General features: G+C 41.4%; 1 protein-coding gene and 1 non-coding gene across 3 annotated transcripts in view; one reads left to right on the top strand and one right to left on the bottom strand.

Annotated features, from left to right (window-relative positions):
• Positions 1–24,290, top strand: part of Mob3b (MOB kinase activator 3B) — a 187,682-nt gene that overhangs the window by 71,423 nt on the left and 91,969 nt on the right. The window lies entirely within an intron of this gene.
• On the bottom strand, positions 8–80 carry Trnae-uuc (transfer RNA glutamic acid (anticodon UUC)). Its single transcript has one exon. It is a non-coding gene; the product is annotated as a tRNA-Glu (tRNA).

The raw sequence follows: 24,290 nt of genomic DNA, 5'->3' as shown, positions 1-24,290 counted from the left end.
TTTTTTTTGGTGGTGCTGGGGATTGAACCCAGGGCCTTGTGCATGAAAGGCAAGCACTCTACCAACTGAGCTATATCCCCAGCCCTTTAATTGGGTTATTTCTGATGAGCTGTTTGAGTTCCTTATGAACCTTCAGTTTTCATAAACACATACCACTCTTCCGTTAATTGTAACCACCCAGAATTCTTGTTCTTCCCACGGAAGCATTCAGTTTCCTATTCTGGTTTTTGCCCCATGCTCTCTCTATAACCATCCACTTCTCTGTCTAGGCAATCCTTGAGCATCCTTGGAGGCCCAGCTGAGAGCTATGTCCTCCATTGAAGCTTTCACCCATTAGAATGTGAACCCCTTAAAATTATAGGAAACATCCTATGCATTTGAATATCCCAGCACAAAGTCCAGTCCTCTTACCGTATAAATGATTGGATGGATGAACAGGTGGATGCAAAATAATCTTTTCAAGTCCCAATATGTTTATGGCACTGATGGACAAAGCAAGTGTAACACATGTCTCTGAATCTCTTTGTCAACATTCTTGGTTACTTTCTGCACCTTGTTTCTACCTTGTTTCGTTTTCTGTTTAGCTTTTCCAAGGTGAAATGTTAGGAGTCGATTAAAAAGGACCAGCATCCCCCATCACTATGAAGATATTCATCAGCATCCCACGTCTCTCTGTGATTTGCTCTCAGATGTTGTTGGTGTCTTTTGGACCTACTTTTAGGAGCCACTTTCTCTTCTACACTCCATTTCAGCCTCTTCTTCCTCCCCCTGATTCTAGCCTACTTTTATTCCTTTTGATCTTTGCGCTGTCATGACTCATTATCATGGAAACCATCAAGATGTCTGTCCGGATAACATTAAAAAGAATTCTAGGCAAACAGCAGATCTCTGGGAGGGCAAGAAAAGGGGACTTCTGCTTAGAATTTTCAGCTTTCAATCCTGGGCATCTTTCTGTGTTCCTGCCTGGGGACTGGGAGGGGGGTCAAACTTCACTTCCTCGCCACTGTGATCCAAGGAAATGGAACCGGAAAATACCAACAGCTGTGAAGGCTTCACCCTGAGTTAGGAATTAAAGGATATAAACGGCTGTTGGTCTCTGCCATTGAAACACTAAGAAAGGCTTTCATCTGTTGCTAGATTCAAGTTTAACAAGGAGACCCATGCCGGTCCAGAAGTCCAGCTTTCCCCGATGGGAGAATACCAAACAGATGTGGCTCCCTTGTAAACCACAGTCTCCTCCACTTTCCCTTGAACGCCTAGGGCTTCCTTGGTAAGGAACTCAACAGATGTTTCTGGGAAGTCCTTAAAACAGCGCAAACTTCAGAAGCAAGGGCTATCTCCTGGATTCTCTCTGTAACCACCTTCAGAGATAACAGCCAAGACAGAAAAACAGAAAACCACAAGACATTAAAAAAAAAAAAAAAAAGATTCTGTTGCTGTCTAATTAGAATAAGTTCTGTGTTCTTGCCTCTCTGGCTTCCCTGTTTTCCTGTTATATAATAAGGTAATATTTTAGTTCTGAAACTCAGGGAAAAAATTGGGTAGAAAGCTTAGAACTTCTCTGACTCATTTGTTTTTTAAAAGTCTTTGAAAAGGAGGAATAAGAACATATAAAACACAATTACATAAGCTCACCCACCTCTGTGTGTGCATGTGTGTGATGTTGTTGTTGTTGGTTTGTTTTTTTTAATAAAATGGGAGCCAGGAGTGGAGCCCCCTCTTCCCTGCCTTCCCCAAATAGTCTTGTGTCAGGAAAGATCAGGGAAGTGAATTCACCTCTACGGAGCCTGCTGAACACTAGACAGTACCTGCTACTTAGTCTTTCTTAATTCCTACAGTAGCTCAAATGGAGTAAAAATGAAGTTAACATTCTGTTTTACCAGTGAGAAAGCTGACATTTAAACAAGATAAAGGGCTTTCTTACTCTTGCACTGCTACTACAGAATTTAGGAGTCAAGAGTTTGAGTTTAGTCAAAAAACCTGTGCTGTCATCACACTCTACTATGGTTCATAGTGTGTATCATTATTTCACAGATCTTCCTTCAATGGTTGGAGGCTTTTCAATGAATGGTTTTAGCTAGACATGTAGGATGGAGAAATTTTCATTTTTTCCCCCTAGAACTTTTAAATATATGGTTTTTGTTTTGGTTTTTGCTCCTCTAAGAAAAAAAAATCACCACCAAAATGCCTCGGGAATGTGTCCAGGTACTGTAACTTCCATGCTCCCTTCTGAGATGGGGCAGAAGATTCCTTAGTCTCATAAAAACCCATTGCTAGTCCACCATTCCCTGCTGCTACTATTCATTCATTCATTCACTCACTCACCCATTCAATGAATGTTTGCTGTGCAGGATCAGGTCTTGGTTTAGTTACCAACAGAGCAAAGCATCCAGAGTCCCTGTCTTTGAGCAGTTTGTATAATGTCCAGATGGCTGGTTGCTAAAATCACTCTGCACATTTTTCTAACATGAGTAGTTTATCCAGTGTCAGATGCACTGTGGAAATGGCTGTATCCCTTTGGCAATCTCTCTCATGAGACCACATCTGATTTCATCCTCCTTCAAAATATTGTGGCAAGGAATGTGAGAATGTAAAAATACCCCTAGGGATGGGCTTCTCAGATGGTGAAGGGTTCAGTTTATAATTAGCGTGTATGTTTTAACTTTTAAATTTTCTGCTGTGTGTCTCCCTTATATTTTTAAGTTTAGATATAAATCCACGTAACTCTGGCAAGACAAAAATGTGCATTCAACAAAATGTATTTACAGTATGGTAGAACTAGCACTGTAGACTCATACACAGATTTGGGTTTAATTAATTAGCTCTGCCCTTTATGAGCTGCCATGTGATGTTATCTCTAAGTTTCCATTTTTCTGTTTGTTAACTAAGGATTATAATCCTGACTTTATCATGCCATTGTAAGGATTAAATGAGACAATATGAGTGTAAACACATATCCCAGAGTTTGAGACATGAGTTACTAAAAGTAATGTATGTTAGTGTTCTCCCCTCCACCCCCAGACATTTCTATATAACTATTAGCCAAAATGCATGGAGACTACTAGACAATTTCTGCAGAATAATAAACTGTATTTTAAGACTCAATAAGATTTTACAAAAAGTATGAGACTTCCTTTCTGAATCACTCTGTGATGGAAATCACAAATTCTTCAGGTTGTCATCTTTCATAGGCTTTGGAAAATTCTACTGTTTTTTGGGAGGCTAGACCAAATCCTTGCTTCAGGGATGACCACCTAAATCTTTAGAGAGACAGCCACTAGGAAGGGTCTTTACTGTTGGTTTTCCAAAGACAAGAGTGCTAAACCTGCTCATGTTCAATATCAAATCAGCTAACCACAGCAGAGAGTGAGTGCAGATTAGCTAGAGAAGTCAGGGAGTGCCCACTGGTCCCATCTAGGGCAATTCTGCTTATTAAAACCAATGTTGGGTAAGGTTACTTGGATTATATATCTCAAAAATAGAGTAAGTGTCCTCAGACCATTACTGCCAGGAGTGGAGCCCCCTCTTGCCTGCCTCCCCTGAATAGGCTTGTGAACTGGGAAGTGTTTCCAAGGCTCTGGAAACAGGATTTGCTTTTGGAATCTGGTAAAATTGTTTGGTTCCTAGGAATTTACTAGTTGGGAGGGCATAAAAGGAAATTTGCCACTTTCTGAATTTATACTACCTTAATATTTTATGTATGGTACATCATTTAACCTGTAAAACAAGTTCATCAGGCAGTAGTAGTATGATTTCCATTTCACAGACCAGAAAATTGAGACTCAAAAATATAACTTGCCGAGGATCACACAGGCAGCACAGAGAACACAGCTGGGCTCCAAAGCCCTGTTCTCACTACACCAACCTCTCAAGTCCATGGTGTTCTTACCCCAGAGTAAGCATTGCCCTTGGATTTCCCCTGCCTATTGCCTCAGTTGTTGAATCCTCTCTAAAGAACATCCTAAGAGAAAACCAGCAGTCACAGGAGGGCCTTGCAACAGGCTCCTACATTTGATGCAAATTACTGCAGGTGGGAAGTCTGAGACTCTGTGTCTTTCAAGAACTTGCCTCTTCTAAAATCTGATAGTACCCACTTTGTTCAGTTGCTTGTTTGTGGAAAACATGCAGAGACAGATGAATCTACTCCCCTCCCCCAAGCCTCCACCACTGCCACTGGAGAATTGATGGTGCATTGTGGAGGGTCACAACTCTACCCTTATATTGCGACCCGATACTTTAGTGACTTGGTGGCTGAGTTAATGAGGACAGTGTTAAATAACCATCCCTTCTCAACAAATCCCAAGAGATACCCCTTGAAAGAGCCTCCAATATGCTAAGAAGCAGAGCAAAAGACAGTGGAGACAGAGGCTTGAAGACAGTCCTGTAAGTTAAGGCTAATCACCTGCTGTCCTGACTTGCTCTGGGTTCTCCATTACCTGTGCAATGTAATTTTAATGGGCCATATCTCAGGTGACAAGTTGTTACATCTCAGCACCAGCTGGGAAGGGAAATTGGGACATGTGATATTCAGTGGAGGCCAGCAATTTAAAAAAAAGGCCATAATTGAGTAGGGAAGAGGGCATCTGCTGCTCCATTAGTGGCTGGTCACTTGTAGCCATGGCATCAACAAAGGCTGAGTCCTGAAAGCTAGTGGTGCTTGGGGAGGCAGGCCAGCTCAGCACCAAGTGTGAGGGGACATAGCAGCAGGGCCCTGACCCCAGAGGCCTTCTCTCTGCTCCCCACCAGTGCCCTGCCTCCCCTTTGGATTGACCGAGTACCTTTGTAGGCCTAGAGAGGTCTTACCTGTAGAGGCCTCTGCAGAGGAAACCATTCTTTAAAACTTCATGCTAATTTCAAATTCTAATTGATAATTCTATCTGTGTTTCCCCTCACATAATCAATTTTTCCCCTTCAGTCTTCTAGTGAAAGGGATGATCTGGGAAGACAAGCCAGTTTGGGAAGGGAGGAGGGGTGGTTAAAGGGAAAAGACATACTAGTCCCTGTAAGACCTGAGTGTGATCCTAGTCATCAACTTTTATTAGCAAATGTTCAGTCTCTCTGAGCCTGTTTCCTTGTCTGCAGATGCATTGGTGGGACTGTTGAGAGTATTAAATAGCATGCTACATGTAGAACACCTGGCACAATGTTGGGACATAGAGTGGCTAAGGTTGAAATGTTAGTTTCCTCCATACCACACAGTCTCAGTGTGATGAAGTAGACTGATCAGATGAACGGAACTGAGAAAGGAAGGAACCTCAGGGGAAAATTCATAATTAGATCTAGCCTTTGCGCGCGCAGTTGATCATTCATGTTCCCCTCATCTTTTGCTCTATCTTGTGGAGCCAGTGGAAGGAACAGTAAACATTGCAGGGATGAGACTGATTTCCCTTGGCATTGACAGCTAGAAGCAGGAAGGGGTGCACAATAGAACTGGAGAGGACATTTCACATGTGCAGCAAATGTGGCCTACTCAAAGCCACTTTCACTTCTTGTTTTTGCTGTAGGCAGCAGCACCCAGCTTGACACTGTAGAAAGTAGTGCCTGGTGAAGTGGTTGCTATTGTGCAAATATAAATCGATTGATGCCACTGTATAATGTATATTAAAGAACAAATGTATTCCTGAAAGTCCTGAGGTGGCTGCCTCGTTGTGTCACTTGGCCAGTATTTTTAGTTCTCAGGTAAAGTTTTATATTGAAAGAAAGCTTGGCAAAGAATCCTGAACACATCTTTAGTGATACATTTAATGGATCCTTTAGAAATTAAGATGCCTTCTCAGGAGACAAACTGATGTCTTAGCTATTTCTAAGGGGAAAAAAAAATGTTCTTCGACAAAACAGTAGGCTTTTAGTGATTCCCATCACGCTGCCCAGGTCACCAGCACTGGAGAGCAGTGATGATTTAAGGGAGAAGCTTCAGGCAATAATCGGATGTTGGTTTATTGCCCACTTCCTCTGTCACATCCCCTGGCAACCTGCCGGCAATGGCAGGCTCCCCACCTGGCCTCTGGTCTAGCTGAAGTGATGGAGCCCTAATGCCTAATGGGACAGCACAAATTGGCCTCAGCACTGGGCGATCACTAACCCTTCCCTCAACATCACTGTGATTGCCTGGCCTAGCTAGGGAACCTGCCATAGCCATCTGCAGCAGAAGGAAGAGTGTTGTTGAATATTGGAGATTCACTGTTATGGCCATCAGATATGTGGCCATCCCATAGTGGGGAAAAAGAGCTTACCACTAAGGCCAGCTATCTTCCATGTCTCTGAAGAGAAATGTGAGCAAATATGTCAACAATTGGTCCCAGGTCCCAGGACACATCTGAGGGCAGTAGCTATCGAAGCATGTGAAATAATGACCCATTTGATTTCTGTGTTCCAGAATTAGTGTCAAGGTCAAGGGCTCATGTTCAGTTCTGATTTAGATCTTCTCCTTTCCCTGTGTGCTATGTAAACTTGGTGATCCCTGAACCTCTCCAAGACTCTCTCCTTATCTGAAAAGTGGGTAAGAATAATAAAACCTTCTTTGTAAGGTAACGAGAATTAAGTGACATCATGCAAGTCAAGCACTTGGCCTGTTCTTGTTAAGTGCTGAATAAATTTTAGCTTAATTTCCTTTTCACGGTGACATAAAAAGGGAAGACCTCTGATTTATTGTACTTTATACTGCCTGGTTTATAGAATTTTACCTAAAGTATTCTATGTCCATTTATCTCTCGGTTGAAGTAAAAATTGAGAAAAGCCATAGATAATGTCAGTTACTATAATCATGGAAAAAAAATTTTTCCACATCCATTAGGCTATCAATTAATCAAAACTTGAATATCAGCTGAATAAATTCCATATATTCCATTTTTTTTTTGTGTAAGGCAGTAATTTCAAAGTTCAAAAAATATAGTTATATTTTAACTTTAATTACCTACTTTGGGGGCAAGCACTGTGTTCACCCCCAAATATGTATATTTTTTTTTCTAATCACACAGTATCCCTGATTGACTATTATTATTGCTAATCCTATTTTCAAATAAGGAAACAGTACATTTTTACTCCCAAAGTCACCTGTATAATAGGTGGTTGATCCAGGCTTAGCATCCAGACTTGCCTAACTACAGATCTATAGAGCTTTTTGTTAAGCTACCTTCAGTGAAATTACGATGTTTCTCCTCTCCAAAAACAGAATAACTTAAAAACAAATAAGAGGAAAGCAATGTCTATAACTCTTAAAATGATAGAGATAGAGATAAAACATTTCTTTTCAAGTTGAAAAATTTAGATTGGCTTTTTCATGTATGTTTCTGTTTAAAGTTTCAATGTGCTTGTGAAAATACCTTCATGATTACCTTGAAAGAGTTTGTCTCCTTTCTTCCCAATATCCAAGCCACATTTACAGGTGACATCTAAAAGGATAAAGGGAAACAAAAGTAGGTTTATGTGGGATATTTTATGTTTTCTTTCTTTTTATTCCCTACTCCTCAATTTGAAGATGAGTGAAGTAAATGGCAGACATTTCCGTTTACTGGAAACTGAATCAAATCACTAGGGACATGAGATAAGTACAATGGCTGTGTTCTCTCAGAATATTCTTTCATGAGACGAAATGCTGTGTTTGATTAGTGATTATGCATAAGTGCAAAAACAGAATGTGTTTCATATATATGCTATTCCTCTTTTAATTATTTAAAGTTGACCATTGACAACTCAATGGAAGAGACCAGACATGCACACATTGGTACCCTGAAGTCCAATCTAGTGCCAATGCTAATGAAATTCTGGGCATGGTCAGGAAGTGTCCTAAAAGCAAACTAAATTGTCACCGTCTTATCAAAAACCCTGGTGGTTGTTCTTGAAGTCCGAGTGCCTGGCTTTTGAGTCAACTCAGAAGAGTGTATAAGAGTAGAAGGTGGTCCAGAGAGTGGCCTCTCTAATGATGAAGGCACTGAAGAGTTGGGGTGCCTGATTGGATTAACTTGAACTCCTCAGAAAGAGAAAATAAAAGATGAAATCTGTAAAATCACAGATGTAGTTGATTTTTTTCCCCTGCTAAATCCTTAATAAATTTTTTTTTAACCACTGAACTACATCCCCCAGTCCTTTTCATTTTTTGAGATGGTGTCTTGCTGAGAATCTCATCATTTTGCTAAGACTGGCCTTGAATGTTCAATCCTCCTGCCTCAGCCTCCCAGTCGCTGGGATTACAGTCATGTGCCAGCATATCCAACTGTAACACACCATTTAATGCTTGAAGAGGTTCAGTGTTAGAATGATAAAAGAAAGAGAGAAATAGTTTATGTAGATATGGACGCTTAGGAACTTGGTATTTCCAGAGTGGCGCAGGCTAAAATAATAGGAAGATGGATGACTGATCATTTTAGATAGCAATAAATTCTTCCAAGACAACGAGGACAAAGGGACTTGAAATGCTGTAAATTCAAATAAGAGAGATTTAGAACAGTGGTTCTCAAAACTCTTTTGGTCTCAGAACCTCTTCCTACTCTTAAAAATTATTGAAAATCCCAGAGAAATCTTTTGTTTATGTGGGTTATATGTATTAGTAATTATCATATTAGAAATTAAACTTAGGACATTTTAGAAATATTAATTAACAACTCATTAAAAATAATAAACTTAATGTATATGTATCAAATAATATCTTCAAATGAAAAATAATTGTATTTCCCAAAACAAAGTAAATTTTCTGAGGAAGAAGAATGGCATGATATTACCTTTTACAAGTCTCTTTAACTTGTGATTTTATAGTAGACTAAGGGATTCTCACATCTGCTTCTGCACAACAGTGGATTCTGATATGTTGTTTTGCTTCAAGTTCAGGCTCACACAGATGTGTAGTTGGAAAGGGGAAGACTCTGTGTACCTCTGAAAGGAACCCCAGGGATTCATAGCTATGTAACAATTGATGTTGTGAAGAAACCCATGACCTCCCTGACCCAGAGAGAAAGCTCTCCTGAACTTGAATACTTGTTGCCAAAAGGACTCCCAAGGATCCATACATGCTTGGAGAACCCCTGCTATAGATAAAGCAATTGCGGAGGCAGTCTTCTGCACGCAGTATGCACTTGGCAATGTTGATTGAATAAATACAAATTGAGGTTGCGTTGAGAATTTCACAGTATGTCTCTGGTTGAAGGTACATCATAGTATCATAGGAATATAAACCTCTTAGAAAGCAAGGTTCAGAGGGCCCATTGATTAGTAGGACATATGCTTTGTGGTATTTATCCAGGAGAGCTGATGACTTTTCACCTCACTCTACCTAGTCACTGCGGTATCCCTATCATATACTCTTGGGGGACCACAAAAAGAAAGATGCTAATTGGTCTCTGAAAAAAAAATTAGCTCTCTGATTTCTTCAGCACTGTATTCACACTGATCTAATGAACTAATTCAGACTAGGCATTTAACTGGTGGTACTTCATGTGCATGTAGGAAGTATTATAAAATTTGAATGGCATTGCTATAATTATTGTCTCATACATTACATTAGAATGTCATTAGAGACTACCTCTCTTACCTACCTTGCAAATTGTATACAACAGCTATTGAAGTTCAGGAGGGCTTTCTTTCTGACTCAGAGAGGTCATGAGTTTCTCTCCATCATCAAAGGATGTGGATTTTTATAGAATGCAAAGCATTATCCAGGTTTTTATTAATATTATTAAAGTAGTTATTATGGAAAAGAAATTGAATTAATGATTTATAAAGCACAGTACATGCTCTTTTGGATTATCTGGGACCCTGCCCTTTCCATAGATAATTCAATTCAGCATTAACTGAATTTAATAATAGACGGTACCATGAGGGAGACAGCCATTGGTTAGCATAAGCCAGACATGGCTGCATTGCTTTACCCTGCAGAGGAGCAGCTCTGAATTATCCTCTATGGACAGACTAGTTTCTGAATGGGGTTTAGAAAATATTTTATGCCCCAAGAAATGTGATTTCAGTGTTCGTGTCAGAGGCCAATCTCATACCTGCCTTGCTAAGCAGGTTATGCCCTATCTAGCTTTCATTTTATGCAGACACTAAAATAATGGTGTCTACCATTCATTGAGTTTCTATTGTAGATTAGACACATTTCATTGCTCATTACTTTTCATGACAATCTTTTAAAAAAGGTGGGCTTTGCCTATTTTCTAGATAAGGGGAATGAGGCTCAGAGGGGTGACAGGGGTCACGTGTGCTGAGACCTGCTGGTGTTTCTGACTCCTCTGTGTATTTTTCCCACTATGCCAGGAGCATCTGTGAGATGAGCATTCTTGGCAGGTACTTGCATGCCTTTGCATAATCTACAAACATAAATACGTTCAAAGACTGCTTGAGAGGGGAATGTAAAGTGAAGGATGAAAAATGAAAGGATAATTTGAAGGAGCAGAATGTTTAGCTCTTCGATGACACTAAGGCATGAGGCCCTGACAGGAGATTCTACATAGATAAAAGGTTTCAACTCATGACTTTGATAATTTTTCGTTGTACCTGGAATAAGTGGAGTTTGACTCAAGGCCTTTTGAAACTAGGAAGACCTATGCCAGTTGTCTAAACCTACCATTAATAAGATGAGACAGATGCTTCAATAATTTTGTGTGTGTGTGCTGAGGGTTGATTGTATGGGTGTCTTTTAAAGATAAAAGTCTCCTGGCTAGGAAGAAAGGGAAGGGGGGGAGGGGGAAGAAGATGAAGGTATGCCAACTTGCTGCATGTTATGCCCTATAGTTTCACAGCTAACAAATGAGAGAACCGATACAATTTGGTGCTTGCAATTTTTAATATTCAACCCAGAGTATGGATTCTAACTATCTGTCTGCTTTTCATTTTTACTTCCTAGTCTGTTGACCCTCTTTCCTGCTCTTTAACACCAGAATCCCTGGAGCTTAAGGTTGCTGCAAGGTTTTAATAAGATAATGCGTGGGCCTTTGTATGTAGAAAATGTTCAGTAAATATCAGCTGATGTTATTATGAATAATATTGTCAGTACTGTATTTCTGCCAAGAATTGCTGTGGTTTTCTTCTAAATTAGAAGCTGCACATACCAATAAACCATTCAGAGTTCCAGAAATAAGGACCCTATAGGTAGTTTTCTGTACTTTCTTCTGTGGACATTTCAGCCCTGGTTTCTTAGTCATTTCTCTCACTTGGCCCGTGTTGACTAAAGCACATTGACTCTTTAAATGGCCGTGGAACCTGGCTGTACTTATCAGTCTAGGATGACACGTGGGCTGACTGGACTTGATGTTATTTCAGGTGCCACAGGTGTGCATTTCATCTCTGACAGCCCCTTATCACCCCACACCCCCCATCTTGTGCTATACAGCAGCTGGCCTTTGAGGAAGGGCCCCTGTGGCACTCTGTTGGCCTAGGGGAAATGTGACCAACACCCGTGGCTCAGGGTTTTCAGATAAAGTATCATAGCCTTTTCCAGGACAATCTGACAAGAAGACATTGTCAATGTGAACTTTTCTTTTTTAGTCTTTTAAGAATAATTATTAATAATGTATATTAATTGAACAAATTAGTGGATTTCACTGACATTTCCATACCTACATATGTTGTGCTTTGGTCATGTACCCTCCCTTCTATTTTCTCTTGCCTGCCCCCACCTACTCCCCACTTCTCTAATAGTTCTTCTTCTACTCCCAGATCTTTTTTTTTTTTTAATTTTAGTTTTCACATATGAGAGAAAACTAGTGCTGCTTATCTTTCTATATCTGGCTTATTCACTTGACATGAGGTCTTCCAGTTGCATCTATTTTCCTGCAAATGACAGGATTTCATTCTTTATGGCTGAATAATTCTCCATTGTGATAGATACCATATTCATTCATCTGTTGACAGGCACCTAAGCTGATTCCATGTATTGGCTATTATGAATAGTATGCAGTTATTTCTTTTGTATGCTGACTTTATTTCCTTCAGAAAAATACCCAGGAGCAGTATAGCTAGATCTTTTGTAGTTCTAATTTTTCGTTTTCTGAGGAAACTTCATACTATTCAAAGTGAACTTTTAAAGTTACCCAATAAATAGACCCACTAGATCTATTTAAGTTCTGCCCAGTTTTTCCATAAAGGAGTCCTACCACTGATATCCAGACCAATGGTAGAGTCCCCCTTCCTTAATGCCAATCCTTTCCATGCAGAACATTGGCCAATCTCTAATTCCCTTGCCAGTATCTAGTCCTCTTGCCCCGGCATTCTGCGCATCCAGTAGGGCTCCCTCAGTTGCTGCCTGCTGAGATTGCACCAAGCACCTCCCTTATCCTCTTGGATCTACCAGGGGTCTCGAACTTCCTTCCACTGAAGGGACCTCTACTTTCTATTCAGAAACAGCAGTTCTGAAGTGAGCCACAGCCAGTGGTGCATGCCTATAATCCCTGTGACTCTAGAGACTGAGGCAAGAGGATGGTAAGTTGGAGGCCAGCCTTAGCAACTCAGAAAGACCCTGTCTTAAAATAAAAAACAATAGTTTTTAAAAAGGGCTGGAGATGTAATTCAGTGGTAAAGCACTTATGGATTCAATTCTCAGTACCAAAAAAAAAAAAAAAAAATGTTTTAAAGTCAGCCACAGCATTGGCTGGGCACAGCACTCTCAACAGGGAGCTCAGAACTCTACACAAGTTCTCTTCTGGCTGCTAGTGCCTGAATTTCCTGATAGGACTTTTTCTAAAGTTAATGCTCTTTTGCTGAAGTGGAAGCAGCCGTATGGGGGAGTAAGTAAAACTGCTGTTGCCTTTTTCCTTAAAGGAATTCTCAGAGCTGGGCATGGTGGTGCACGCATGTAACCCCAACCACTCAGGAGGCTAAGACAGGAGGCTCTTGCATTTGAGGTCAGCCTGGCAATGTGACAAGGGCCTGATTCAAAAAACAATAACAAAGAATTCTCACTGTTTTTTGATTATTTACTGTGGCTGCTGTCTGTGAATCCAGCGTCTGCAAGGTAAACTAGTTGTATCTGTCTTAATTGTGTTACAACTAAATAGAAGAAGGAAAAAATGCAGAGGGGTCCCTATTCATCCACTTCAGCAGCCCTTCTTAATTTGAGAAATAGTAACTTGGCATCACTGTTTCTATAGCTCCTGGATGTGTTTTTGTTATCAATAGGAGTCAGCAAAGTCATTATCCCATGCTTTAAGAAGGGTCCAGTCTAAAAATACCACAGCATGTTTCTTTAATGACATGATAAAAAAACTGAAGCCTTCTTCTTTCCTTGGAGGTAAGCCGTGGCAAGTCTAAGACAGGCAGATGTGTCCCTGAGGATGACTCTCACGTCACTATATAGCTCGCTGCTCATAAATAATGAGCTTGACAAATGTAAGACGCATCAGTGAGTTTCAAAAGGCAGAGCTCGGATGACCACGCTCTGCCGTTGGTCGTAGCTGAAGGCAGTTGTTTAAGTTGAAGACTTAAAAATTACCAAAAGGACTGAAGGATATGGAAAACTTTATATAATAGCCCAAGGGAAGTGAACTATTTTGAATATCAGATCTCTTTTTCCTTTTTCCTTTAGTTATCTTTGACTTTCTAAGAGATCTTAGTGCCAACAGGGGCATAACTCTTCAGCCTATAGCCAATAATTATTTTCTTTGAAACCACAGATCATATTACTTCTCTGCTAAAATTTAAAAAATAAATAAATAAATACAACCCCAAAAAACCAACTCAATATCTTCCTACTGCAACCAGAATGAAATCCTAAATCCTTACCATGGCCTGCTGGACCTCTTCCTGAGCAAGCCCCTGGCTATTTCTCTGACCTTCTCTTGCTTCTTTTCCCCCTGCCCACCAGATTTTAGCCACCCCAGCCTTCTTTATGCTTCTCAACCACCGCCCGCCCCCAAATTAGTTCTTCCTTCCACTCCTCACCCCCAAGCCTTTGCCCTTCTTGTCCCTTAGGTCTGTAACCCTTGGCCCTGGATTTATATGTAGCTGGTTTCTTGATAATTCAGGTCTCAGCTCAAATTTCCCTTCCTTGGAGAGGACTTCTTTAAACATTCAATATAATGTGACTTAAATCCCTTTACTTTATTAGATAATTGGTCTAACTTCCTTTTATTTCTTCTTTTTTTTTTTCCTCTTTCTTTTTTCCCCAGTGCTGGGATTCGAACCCAAAGCCTTACACACACTTGCCAAGTGTTCTACCACCAGACCGTACTACTCCCATCCCTTAATTTTCTTCTCATTATTTTTCACTCTGAAACTGTTTTGCACATTTATTATTTGTACTAATTGCAACAGAGATAAGAGGACAAATAATTTCTTAATAAAAATCAAATAATAAAATGAAAATTGTCATAATTAATCTGAAATATTTTTTTTTTCTGCAAACATGACAGCCTGGAAGCAGTTGTCCAACTCAATATGTATTTATTTACAATGTGCCCAGTACAGTGGTTACTTCAGGAGGTCATTCAATCAGTCAGCAGATATTTATTAAATATTTCACATACCCTTCTCCTCATGAAACTTAAAACCAAGTAGTGGAGTGAGATATTATAAAGGGTGGAAGCTCAATGAATATAGGGGTCCCTCTTGTTCAGTGTTGCAAACTCAGGCCTCAAGTAGGGGCTGGCACAAAGTGATGAAGGAACAGGTGAAATAAACAGTGACAAGTGTGAAAAGTTTAGTAGAAGAAAATGCAATGTGCCAAATATGCAAAGTGCAAAAACCACCCACAATTACTTCTGTATAAACACACACACACACACACACACAGTCTTTAACAGAGTGCCTCAGAAGTAATATTTAAGGTAAGATGGAAGGGTGAGTGGGATGCATCAGGGTAGAATGGAGGAGTTCTGGGCAGAGGGACAGAACCATAGATGCAAAGGCCTTGAGGTGAGCAAAGTGTGGCATTCCTGAAAACTAAAAGAAGGCACATATGAGTGATAGATAAGGAGCTTGAAAGATAGCAGGGTCTTGGAGACCTTGCAAGAGAGTATGTTTGTTCTCTGGAGACTTTAAGCCTCTAAGAAGTGAGTGAGTGATAAGATTTGAATGTTAAAAGGATTGGTTTGGACCCAGATTGGAGAAGGGCAAGGAAGGATGCAGACATCAAAATAGGGGACAAATAAATTTTTCCGAATCTTTTATAGTTGCTAACAGGGAATCCTTGTAACAACAACAAAGACTAGTGCTGGGTGCTGGGGCACACACTTGTATATAATCCTAGCTATTTGGGAGGCTGAGGCAGGAGAATCACAGTTCAAGGTCAGCCTGGGCAACTTGGTGAGACCCTGTCTCAGAATTTTAAAAAGAGCTGGGATTCAGTGGTAGAGTGCTTGTCTATCTTGTGTAAGGCCTTTGGTTTAATCCCCAGTACTGCAATAGCAAAAACCAAATTAACCAAAAGAAATAAAACTGAAGTTTATTAACATGTATGTCACATGCTATGCATGGGAGAAAACCTGGAGAAAGGAATAAATCTCTATAGTAAATTTCAAAGAAAGAGAGTTTAAAGTTCAGGCTTAAATACTGTCATTTGATGAAACAAAGGATAAAAGGACATCGGGAATCCTGGTGATAGGAGATGGCCAGAAAAAGCAGGGAAAATAAGGGTGTGTTATTCCACTTTGCATTGCTGTGACCAAAATACTTCAAAAGAACAACCTGGAGAAGGAAAAGTTTATTTGGCCTTTATTAGAGGTTCAGTCCAGGGTCACTGATGCTGTTGCTCTGGACCCAAGGTGAGGCATTACGGCAGCAAGTCACGGTAGAGGAAAGCTGTCAGCTTATCAGTCAGGAAGCAGGGCGTGTTGGGGGTGGAGGTGGGGAGAGAGAGAGAGGGAGAGAGAGAGAGAGAGAGAGACAGAGAGAGAGAGAGAGAGAGGGAGAAAATACGCCAGGTGTGTGTGTGTGGGGGGGGTGAGATATAATCCCTAAGGCATGTCCCCAGTGAGCCACCTCCTCCAGTCATGTTGTATGAGCCTACATTTACCATCCAGTTAGTCCACTCAAATGATTAATCCAGCAAATAGATTAACCTACCCATTAGATTACAGCTCTCATAATCTCATCACTTGGCCTCTGAACATTCCTGCATTAGCATAAGAACTTTGGAGAGGGACACCTCATATTCAAACCATAACAAACCAGGGCTTATTATGCAGATATCAGTTCATGTCCCCCCCATTCAGCCCTCCCTTTCTTCCTGGTACAGAGGAGACCCCCTTACAAATGGCATTTCCTTTGTAGGTGTGAATTTCTCTTTTGAAAAGCAGACTTTAGAGAACTCTTAGGTCTGCAGTTTCTCCAAATAATCATCTTGAAAGAATATGTCAAAGAGGCGTATTTTGGGGGGATCTGATCTACACTCGTATTTTGGGCTGTATTGGGATATATGAGTGTAGGTGATAGGTGGTGGCCAGACCACTGCAGTGGTCTGGATAGGAGATGACGGGCACCTGGAGAGAATCAGTAGGTTAGAGAGGCTTCAGGAGATGAGTTGGTGATGGAATATATGAGGTAAGCAGGGCCCTGGAGGAATAAAGGGCAACTCCGAGGTGTCCACCTGGAGCAACTGAGCAATCATTTTCCAGAGGCTGAAGATCTTAGAGGAAGAGTTGTTAGCGGGTAAAAAGTTTAAATGAGTTGAGTTTGAGGTGCTCCTGAGATACCTATGGAAAAATATGGACCAGTCCGGTGTATATACAATATGTACCTGAGCCCTCCGTATATATGGGTTCATGTAAAAGCTCTCGGCTACACCATGTATGTGGTGCTAAAGTCCTGGGGTTGCCAAGATCACTTCAGTGGGTAATTTAATGAATAAAGGGCAAAAGCCAAGGACAGAGCTCTGGGTGACACATTTAGTGAGGATAGAGAAGGGAGAATCACTGGAGTTTGAAGAGGAGTCGGAGGAGGAAAACCAGGAAAGAATGGTATCCCCATGAGCAGAGGGAAGAGTTTGCTGCCAGGAAGAAGGTGTTGAAAGGTTAAGTAACAGGAGGACAGAAAAGACAAATGCATGGTAGTAAACACAGAGAAAGGGACGAGGAACAGTCTAGAGGAGGCAAAACATGTATCAGACAGCATTTGTCTTCCCAAAGACCTTCTGGTCTACTTCAGTGCCTAACAGAGCCCCACCAGCACCTCCCCTTCCCAGTTCCAAAGCAGAGGATGTTATTCTGTAGGAGAAGGCACAAAACATAAGGGTACCACATCTTCCCAGAAGGTGAACTACACCCAGGGTCTTGACTTTCCAGTTGTTTCCCTTCCCTCATGATGCTGGGCAGTGTTTCCTGCTCTTATTGCTTTCCAGCAGACTGCCTAGGTTGAGCTTCTGTTGGTTCAAGTGCTTTGCTCTTTGCTTCAACCAAAAGAGTGTTGGGTTTGCCAAGAACTCTTTGACTCGCAGAGAAAAGACTGTCTGACCTCTGCAGGCTGCATGAAGGTCAGCCTTGGCAGTGATTCAGTGGCTTAGCAGGTTTACTGCTATAGCCTGCAACTCTGAACCCATAAATTAAGAACCTCGTGCACCTTCAACATGCACGGAAAAGCTTTGTTCTCGTCTATAAATCACAGGAATTCTGAAGGCCTTGACAATTCACTGTGCAACCTCCCTTCGTTGTTCTGCTTCCAGGAATTTTTTTCAGACTTGATTAACTGGAAGGGTGGAGATAGTGCTTTGGAGGCTCCTTTAGTATCTTTGGCTCTATGAAAAACATAGAGACATAATTCTATTTTTAAGGTAGAAGACACCAAATCGGTCTAGCTCGAGACCTTTTGCAACTCTGATTTTTGTGAGGGATTTGCACCCTATATCCACTGAACACCCAGAAGTGATTTCATTCTATCCATGTGGCTTGATTCCTGGCTACCTCTCAGTTTAAAACCATCTTACTACTTAAGATGGGTGATGGGAACAGCTACAGCATGGGACAGATGTAGGTGGGAAATATATTTGGAGCTAGAAAAGAGGGGAGAAAGGGAACACAACTTCTGATTTAAAACTCTGGGGATTCCCTGGTTGAAAATCAGCAAATCTGATTAGTAAAAAAGGAAAAATGTTGACTTTCTTAAAAGAGAGTATTCTCAGAGAACAGGAAAAGATGTCCCTGAATCTAATCTTTAGCATTATTGTCTGTCTTTCAGATAAACTGACCATTCCATGTAACTGGGGAATATTTTTGTGTTTTCACCAAAAGAGGGGAAACAATTTCCTTTCTCTTCTTCCAGTTTCACTTCATCCTTGGAGCCTTACTCTCCTCATCCTCCTGCCCCCACAACACATACACACACACACACACACACACACACACACACACACACGGGGTATAGAATCAAGAAGAGAGCAAAGCAAGTATATCCTTCAGGACATGGAGAACTTAGAATTAAACCCCATGTGTATTTAAAAATTAAGAATGCTGTATTTACCCAGTGCCATTTTTGGATAGGAAGGGATGCGACTAGAAGACTTCCAAGGTTCTCTCAAGTGCTAACATTCCATTATGGGAAAGGATCCTCAATTAAGGTCTCTATTCTGAGGGTAAGAAAAGGTTGGGGGTGGTATGCAACCCTAGGGGAGATTCATTTCAATTCAGAAGAGACATATGGAATGCCTGCCATGCCCTGGGCATGGGGGAAGTATTGCAGGACATAGAAAGAACAACAAAAATGTTCCCTTACAGCAGTTTGGAGATTCCTCAGAAAACAGGGAATGGAACCACCATGTGACCCAGCTGTCCCACTCCTCGTTTTATATCTAAAGGACTTAAAATCAACATACTACAGTGATGCAGCCACATCAATGTTTATAGCAGCTCAATTCACAATAGCTAAACTATGGAACCAACCTAGATGCCCTTCAACGGGGAAATGGATAAAGAAAATGTGGTACATATACACAATGGAATATTACTCTGCCTTAAAGAAGAATGAAATTATGGTATTTGCAGGTAAATGAATGGAACTAGAGAATATCATGCTAAGTGAAATAAGCCAATCTCCAAAAAACAAAGGCCAAATGTTTTCTCTTATAATCAGATGCTAATTCATAGTAGGGGGGCCAGGGGCAGGGTTGGGGATGAAGGAACTTTGGAGTGAGGGGAGGGGTGGGCAGTGGAGATGGGAAGGTAGAATGAGACAGACGTTATTACCATATATACATGTATGATTACATTACTGGTGTGACTCAGCACCATGAACAGCCAGAGGAATGAGAAGTTATGCTCCATTTGTGTACAATGTGTCAAAATTCATTCTACTGTCATGTATAACTAATTAGAACAAAACAAAACAAAAAAGTGTTCCCTGTCTTTAAGCTTACCATCTCCAGATGAAAAAAGATTAGTAAAAACAAAAGGAAAATACTATTTACCAATAGGAAATTCATATTTCAATAGGAAAATACTAGAATTTCTAAATTTGAAGATTATTCCAACGTATCCTTTGGCAATGATTCTATAATGGAGCTAGAATTGCCTGTACTACCCAGGGAAAAAACTCAGAAAGAGGAGAGAGAGGGAGAGAAAGGAGAGAAAGAGGGAGGGAGGGAGGGAGGGAAGGAGGGAAGGAAGGAAGGAAGGAAGGAAGGAAGGAAGGAAGGAAGGAAGGAAGGAAGGAAGGAAGGAAGAGTGGGTGAGGGATGAACAGAAAGGAAAAAAAGAAATGGTTGGGTGATTGAAATAGATTTTATGGAAATGACTGAAATTGAAACCTTGGGTCCTTTACTCTTTCCCTTGACCACCTGAACAACAGGTTGCCTTCTTCCCGTCAATTAATTTCTCTTAGCTGAACAGGCCCCTACTTTATTTTTCTGAAAGTACCAGTTGCTTGTCCCATGTCTTTTGCTTTTCTGAAGCACACCGTCTAATGGATGTTGAACCTTTTTCCTGGGCTGATTTTCATTTATTCCCGCCCTCAAAGGTGTCTTTGGCTTCGCTTTCGCCTCACCTGCATCGGGTGCCTGCGAAGTCAGCTCATCTGTGTGGGATACACGAGCATCATGTGCTAGAGAGCCTGGGGGAATTTTTAGCAAGCCGTGGGTCTCCTGGTACATGGAGTTGTGTTTATCCTTTGTGTTGACTGGTTGTATACGGTTTTAATGGGAAAAGCACGACTTTCCTGACCTTTTCTGAACAAACAAACTTATTTAAGTCGGCTTGGTGTCATTGGGGACAGAATGTTCCTTCTTTCTTCCTCTGGGGCTGCCTCAGAGTTTTGCATTTCAAAATCCCTACATTCCCAGCTTCACACCTCCCCAGTCACCCAACCCTGAAACTTTAAAAGCCGACTAGAAGGGGGCCTGAAAGAAGATGGGGGTGGGGAGGGGAGAGGCCAGTGTTCTGAGGCTGACCCCCATCTGTGCTGTGCTTTGGTTTTCAAGCAAGATTTATGGAGGCCCTTATGTTCTGTCTGTAGTAAGCAGCTCCCGTTGCCACTTGAGGTCAAGCTGGCCTTCCCAAGGGAGGCCTTGTTTTTCTAGAAGGTGCTTAAGGTTCTTCTCCTGATGGGGTCCGACTCCCTCTGATACTTGTGAAGTCAGGGTAAGGAGCCTCCAAGAAGATGCCTCCCTGTCTTTCCTTGTCTCCATTTTCTTTCCTGGCTTTCCTCTCCAATATGGTAATGAAGCCACTAGACATGTTTGGAGGGAGGTTAGGAGTTGTGATTTAACAACTAAAATAAAGCTGCATGTTGTATCTGTAGTTAAATGAGAAAAATAATGTTGTTCCGCTTAACTTTTCATTCTTTGGAGGTGACTCATGGGGTTCGTTTGTATGTTTTTCAATTGTAGCGTGAGTTAGCATCTCCTTGGAGAATATAGAAAATGACCTTTCAAGGGTGGAAAACCAGTATTAAAAAGTGAAAATTTCTGCTCAGCATGGTGGCACACTGCTGTAATCCCCACTGCTTGGGAGACTGAGGATTCCAAGCTCAGGACAGCCTGGGCATGACCCTGTCTTAAAATAAAAAAATAAAATAAAAAGGGCTAGGGCTATAGCTCAGCGGTAGAGTGTTTACCTAACAAATATGTGAAGTCCTGAGTTAAAGCTCCAGTACTGAAAAAAAAAAAAAAATCTTAAGAAAAGGGGGGAATTTTCCCAATCACAGAAGTCAGTTTTTCTAGCTATGCACATTGCCGAGTGGAGGGACCTGTTTAAAGAAAGGTTAAATTAGCAGTGACCAAATTCTTGAGATTAAGGAGTCTCAAGTGAAATCTGATCCTTAACTGGGAAATTCTTTTTTTTTCCCCTTCTGTCAGGCAGGATACTGGCTAACAAACTGCAACAGAAACCCATGTGCTTACTGGTCTGAAGGAGAAAGTTCAGTAGGTTAGCGTTGCGGTAAGAACCAGGAGCTGTGCCTACTTTACAGAATATGCTTAGAAACAGCAGCCACAGAAATCCTCACGGAATAGGCAAGACGAGTGGCCCAGTGAGCTTTTGCGTTTCACGATTACCTGTTTTAAGAATTTTCCATCTCCTTTGAATTCCACCTTAGCTTCAATTCTTATACTGTGTTAACTATCAAAATGTGGTGTCATGTTACTGTTGCAGACATACCATTTTGGTGGTTTCAAACCTTTTTATGTTTTTCAAACAAAGACACAGAAACTTAAATAAAATAAGTAAAATTGGATCTGCACTGGCTGCAGTGTACCACCCATGCTACCCCCTCCTCCCAGGTGAAGTGGTCTCCCTCACTCTGGAGGCAGAAACTCCAAAGTTTAGAGAGCACATTTTGAACACCGTGGATCCATAAACGTTTGCCATTTATGATTTTCCTTGGAAACTTCTTCCCTTGTTGTTTGAGAGAGTCAGGGAGGTATCCCAGACCACGAGAGGCTGGCTGAGACCATGCAGCGTGGGATAGAAGAGTCTGTGAGCTCAGATGCCTACCTTCAAGGCCTTAGCATCTCCTCCATGCTTCTCTATCCTGAGAAGGTGTGCCCAGTAGAAGATGGGCATGTGTTGCCTTTACATGCTGAAGGAGCAGAGATGTCCTCTTAAAACTATAGAAGTTGATCCATTTGAGCAACAGCTCTGGGAAGTTCTGACCAGGCAGTCTGTGTCCCTCCAGGGCCCACTGGTGGACTCCATTGGAGCTCCTGAGAGCTTTGCTGCATTCACTCCTGAGCAGCAACCTCTGACCTTGCTGTCTTAAACACTGTCTTGGATCTTCTGATCCTTAGCACATCCCCCCACCCCTGCACCCACACACACCCAGTTTCACAGTAGTCATTAGAGAAGTCATCTGTGCTTTCACCTGGCTATGGTGCTTATTCCTTGACTGGTACTCTTGAAAATCACTATTATGAGACTTCAGCTTCATGACGTTGAATGGGAACCGTGAAACTGCACAACTTCTACCAGCACTGTTAGTGGTCTGGCTTAAGCTCCCCATCCGTGTGACAGCCACAGCATGTGTGCATTCCTTTCCCCAGATTCCTAACTCTAGTGCTAAACCCAGTTTTTCCTCTTGCCATAAAGAAACTGCTACAGCAAACTTAAGAATATGATTGTTTTTTTTTTCCAAGAATACTTCCTCTGTTTATTTTCAGATTTTTTTTTCTTTTTCTCATTCTGAATTGCTCTAAATGTGATTAAAATTCTGGGGATTGAACTCAGTTTTTGTTTTTGTTTTTTTTGTACCAGAGATTGAACTCAGGGGCACTCAAGCCACATCCCCAGCCCTATTGTGAATTTGATTTAGAGACAGGGTTTCACCAAGTTTCTTAGCACCTTGCTTTTGCTGAGGCTGGCTTTGAACTCATGATCCTCCTGCCTCAGCCTCCTGAGCTGCTGGGATTACAAGTGTGTGCCACTGTGACCAGTGTGATTAGAATATTTTTAGGACAGTTTTGCCCCCCCCTTTTATCCTTTCCTATGACTTCAGAGATCATAGGATTTCAGCTGATGCCTGCTATTAGATACTATTGCTCATTCTCCACGTCCCTCCATGGAGATATCTCCAAATATCACGCTTTTCTGTGTGGGGCTATGCAGTGGCTGGTTTATTGACTGTCCTGCCTAATTGGACTTTCCACATAGCTCATCTGAGACTATTATTATGAGGTTGTAAACCCAAACAAGACTTACTGGTTGAAATGAGTGTAAAAAGGACATTCCTAGGGGCTGGGGTTGTGGCTCAGTGGTAGAGCACTGGTCTAGCATGTGTGAGGCACTTGGTTCGATTCTTAGCACCACATATAAATAAAATTAAGGTTTTGTGTCTGACTACAACTTAAAAAAAAAAAGGACATTCCTAGGGTTGGTGAGAAGCATTGGAAATTTTGGAAGTCTTGCTCTGGGCCTTTTCCTATGTGTGGTGACATACACCCTGTGAACCTAAAGTCAGAGTATCTCCTAAAGACTGTGGGTGTCACATACAGATTTAACACTTTGAGTTCCTGAAGTATACATGAATCAAGGGGGAAAACTTTTTTTGACTATAAACAGAATGTCATGTTTCTTTTCTTTAACTTTGCCTGAGTACTGTCCCCAATCTACCAGGTAGGTGGTGGTGGACTCAGGCTCATACATTGCTTAGACTTTACTATTCCTCAGAATTTGGCAAAGCTCCCAGGACTTGACTCAGTGCCAAAATATAAACCAGCCCACCTGGTCTTTTATCTACACTGGCTTCTGTTGTCCCAGCCCACTTGGTCCCCTTGAGTGTGTTGCATCTGTGCTAATTAATAGGCACAGGAATCTTGAGTACATTTGGGGGCCCTGGTGCCTATATCCGGCCATCCTGTAGCCATCACTTCTGATGAGTTGTTGTCTTCCCTGGCAATAAGTCCTGTCAATACATTATCTTGAAATACTTCCTTCTGTTTAGGTTTGGGGACTTTGGTGAATAGAAAGTCTACATTTTTACTTTGTTTCACCTTTCACCTTTGCCTCTCTTTATTTCTTGAGAACAAATTGTCCCATCCTGTGGGTCTTTGGCTACAGTATCATGGATATCTGTGTGGCCACTCTCAGCCCTCTCTACTTTCTGGTCCACTCTTCTCCTACCTTCTACTCCAAGCCTGATTTGTGTTGGGGGTCACCTGGAAAATTATTAAAAAGAGAATATCAGGCCCCACCTGAGATCATATTACTGGGAAAAAAATCTGCATTTTAACACTATCCTCAGGCAATCCATGTGCCTGTTGGAGGCACAACTTACTAAATCATGAGCTCCTTTTTCCATATTTTTTATTGGTGTATTATAGTCCTACATAATGGTGGAATTTGTTGTCACGTATCTGTGCATACATACGATATAACAATATAATCTGGTCAATATCATTCCCTAGTGTTTCTCCTTTCCCTCTCCTCCTCCCTCTCCCCGGGTCCTTTTCC

The sequence above is a fragment of the Urocitellus parryii genome, chromosome 4, assembly GCF_045843805.1.
Source record: "Urocitellus parryii isolate mUroPar1 chromosome 4, mUroPar1.hap1, whole genome shotgun sequence".
Classification (NCBI taxonomy): domain Eukaryota; kingdom Metazoa; phylum Chordata; class Mammalia; order Rodentia; family Sciuridae; genus Urocitellus; species Urocitellus parryii.
This window is presented reverse-complemented; position numbering and strand designations above follow the sequence as displayed.